Source organism: Aquarana catesbeiana, linkage group LG11 (genome assembly GCF_042186555.1).
Source record: "Aquarana catesbeiana isolate 2022-GZ linkage group LG11, ASM4218655v1, whole genome shotgun sequence".
NCBI lineage: Eukaryota > Metazoa > Chordata > Amphibia > Anura > Ranidae > Aquarana > Aquarana catesbeiana.
Window position 1 is genome coordinate 273,248,438 of NC_133334.1, and position 4,390 is coordinate 273,252,827.

Below are 4,390 nucleotides of genomic sequence, written 5' to 3' on the forward strand. Positions count from 1 at the left end.
AAGCTACAGTGCTGGAGAGGAGGTGAAAATTAGGCCTTAGCTGCTTCTTTTTAAACCTCCTTTAAAAAAATATCTTGGAATTGGTCTTTATCTGGCTAGCTTTATCCATTTTTATAGCTCCTTGCTTTACCCAGTGCCTGCTTTTAACTAGGCTTTAGTTATTGTTAAAGTGAATATTTACAGAATATTTGTACTGGTCTGAACAAATACTGTATTATTTAGCCACATCCCGATCCATTAATTAGTAGCTAGTGCCTCGAATTCACAGTCGCCCTAAATTAACATTTTACAATGTAGCTACTGCGCTGTGAAAACCCTTTTATGGGCTGTGTAGTAAAATATTAATGGACTGTACACGGCAGAGATGTTACCTTCCCGTCTTATATTGTACAACGCGTAAATGTGCGGTACTGCGGTCCACGTCGTCTAACCGGGACTGTATTTTAATGTCTAATTGGATAAACGAACGAGTATGAAGGCAATGGTGCATGAGGCCAGATGAATCTTCGGATTTACTCGAATGTGGGCATAATGTGCAGAATATCAATATTTTTCTTTTATTTGTCTTATATTTGTGATAGGTAAAGCTTGAGAGTTTATTTTTCTTTTTGTGTTAGGGAATTTTAGTGTATAAACACTGCCATCTACTGTAGAAAACCTGTAAATGCGCTGTTGGTGTTTTTAACGAAATACAAAAATATATATATTTTTTATTAATATATGTATATTTATTGGGAAAAAAAATGCAGCGCTAAGAAATATTGGGAAGTTAGGGTGTAGTGAAACAATTAAGTAAGAGATGCTGTACTGAACAGTAAAGCATATGTGCAAAAACCATAAGTGAAATGAAATGAACAAACACAGTATAAAGTGTCCACATATGGTAAATGGATGATTCCAAACTCAAATTAATAAGAGGAACTGGTATGGACCAAAAAATTATGTGAGACTAGAAAATAAAGTCAATGGTGCACGGTGTGGATCTGTGACTGTGAGTCAACAACGGGGTACAGAACTTCCGTAGCTGTAAACCAACATCTCGATATGGGGCATCAGAATGAAAACATCAGGAAGTAAGATAAGATGGGTACTCTTACCAGATGACGTGGACTCCGCTGTCATATGACATGGAGTCAATGGTGCATGGAGCCAAACCTAGGCTGGAAAACGATATCCGGAACGGTGGAACCTCTGTCTCACTTCTCGACTTCTCTGGTGGGGTGAAGAAACATCAGGAAGGGCCGCCAACTGGATATCAGCCAATAGACCTCAAGGATGTGTTCCAAGGAGAAGCCGGGGACAGATTTGATCCAGACCCCGTGATGGAAGTAGGGCTACTGGAAGGCAGTTTCTTGCATCGGGGTAATATGCAAATAAAAAATAAAAAGCTTCTGCATAGTGCAGGTAAACCAGGGATTTTTATTTCTAAAAATACCATACAAAAAATGGATATAAGTGATCACAATTGAAATAAAAAGTAAGCAGCGTAAGGAAGGGGAGATCGTCCGACGCGTTTCGACCAAGAGGGTCTTCAACAGGGGCATGAGCTTCCCCCTTCACGCTGCTCCTATATATAAATATCTAATCCAATAAGATAACCCCTATAGCCAATCACAGTGGAGCTACAAAGGTCAAGTAATCAGGAACTGGATCCTGTTGATCGCTAGACCAATCAGAATCATGAATAAAACAGCTGATGTTTCTTCACCCCACCAGAGAAGTCGAGAAGTGAGACAGAGGTTCCACCGTTCCGGATATCGTTTTCCAGCCTAGGTTTGGCTCCATGCACCATTGACTCCATGTCATATGACAGTGGAGTCCACATCATCTGGTAAGAGTACCCATCTTATCTTACTTCCTGATGTTTTCATTCTGATGCCCCATATCGAGATGTTGGTTTACAGCTACGGAAGTTCTGTACCCCGTTGTTGACTCACAGTCACAGATCCACACCGTGCACCATTGACTTTATTTTCTAGTCTCACATCATTTTTTTGGTCCATACCAGTTCCTCTTATTAATTTGAGTTTGGAATCATCCATTTACCATATGTGGACACTTTATACTGTGTTTGTTCATTTCATTTCACTTATGGTTTTTGCACATATGCTTTACTGTTCAGTACAGCATCTCTTACTTAATTGTTTCACTACACCCTAACTTCCTAATATTTCTTAGCGCTGCATTTTTTTCTCAGTTACCAGTTATTGTTTGTCACAATGTATGCAGCTGCTGGCTCACATATATTTTATTTTTGCTATTAGAGCGCAGTGTTTTCATATTCTCTTATATGTATATTTATTAATAACCCTTTTTTAGTACAAAATTAAGTAAATCTTAAAACTTAAATTGTGCACCTTATTTTTACTTACGTTTAGCTAGTCAGATTAAATAAAATTATTTCCCTCAAAAAACCAAAAAAAAAATGTGCATCTCCAGAACCCTGATCCCTCAGTTGATCCACAGGAAGGCAACAAAATGTGGAAAGCATGATCCAATATGTGATAATAATTCTTCACTGATGGGAAGTTGTATAACTGCCTTGATTGACATTCTACAATATTATTACTACTTTTATGTTATTATTTTTAAAAGATTATATAATTATATTTTTATTATTATTATATGATTATATTTTTTATTATTACACTTTGATATATTATTATAATGTATATATTATTATTATTTTATATTATCATTTATGCTACTATTATATTATTACTATTAGTAGCTGTTTATAGTCTAATAGAATTAGGTCATGTGGGAGACTACGCCACATTTTTCACAGCTCTTACAGTTAAGAACCCTTTCCATATGCGTAGATTACATTTTTTTTCCTTTAGTTGTAAAGGGTGCTCTTGTGTCCTTTACAGTAATCTTAAAGCAAACAACCTTACACTGAGTTTACTATATGAGCCATTTATGTATTTAAAGAGTAACTCCACTTTTGTTGAGAAAAAAAACCCCATTCCCCTCTGGGTGATCTATGTACACTACAGAGATTATAAGGGAAAAAAAAACTTTGTTGCAGATTCCTACCTTTTGTTATTCTGAAGAAATAGCTGTTTGTGTCCATGTTCAAAGTGAATGTGAATGAGAGTGGTTTTAGAATTATCAATCAGCTGCTGCACTTGTAGTGCTCAAATTAGTGGCAGGGTCTGCATCTCTTGAGGCTGGGTTCACACTTATGTGAATTGGGTATGGGTTTCCTCGCATCCAATACGCATGACTCAATGGAGCCGGTTCACACACCTCCAGGGCAGCCGCGGTCCGGGTTTAGAAAGGCTCCTGTGCATCTTTGGCTCCGAATCAGGTGCGAATTCAGGCAGATATTCGGAGCTGATTCGCACCTTAATCGGAGAACAGGGACTCACCAGACCCCCTGCTGTGAACCGCGGCCGCAGCATGTCTGAACCCAGCCTTAGACATGATTTCCCTTTGGGGGTATTTGACCAAAAATGACCTTTTTGTTGCAGGGGATGCCCAAAATCTGACCTATATCTGTGCAGACTTCTGGGAAAATCAGTGAGCCAGTCACACATTTCATTGTGTAGCAATTGTATATGCTATATTTTTGCAATTTTTTTCCATATAAAATTGGAGTTACCCTTTAAGCAAAATGTTTTTGAAAGCTAAAGATACTGGGGATAGATCTTTTAAAGCTGCAGTTTAATCTGCCTGTATTTTGCCTTCACTGGTTCCTACTTCCTCCCTCATCGCCATACTAATGAAAATTTAAATGACATCTTTTGTAATAAAAGGTATGAGTATAATATTGAGTTTGTTAAAAATTTATTTTACTATATGTAACAAGGTCTCCGGACTTGTGCAGTCTAATGAGGACCTTCAAGGCCAAAGATAGCTGACATCCTTCAGAATGTAGTGGGTTGTGAGGCATAGTGGGTGCAAAGATGGTGAAAGTCATTGGGCGCCAGACACTTCCTGGATGTAAAAGAGGTTTTATTTCTCTTGACAGTCCTTTTTGTATTTTTGGGGGAAAGAGGGTTAGGGCCAGGACTCCCTTAAGTAGTTATAGGTTTAATTGGCAGACTCTGAGACTTCATTAGGAGGACAGCCGTGCAAGGAAAGGCCCCCAGCAAGGTGCCACTTCTGTACATGCAGGAATGCTGTCTCCTATGGCTACAGTCCTTTAACAGTTCCTAACTCAAACGTAACAGTTCCTTTAGCTTCACTACAACTGCCTCTTATAGTTCTTCAACACCGAGTTCCCGGTCTCTCACTAGACCCCCTGATTCACTGACTCTGAATCCCTTGAGCTCCTCCAAGGTTGGCGGTGGTATCTCCCACAAGCGTCATCCACGCTTCTCTGCTGGGTCCCTAATTTGGCACTCCAGATACTTCTTAAGCTTCACCCCTGCTAACCGGCTCG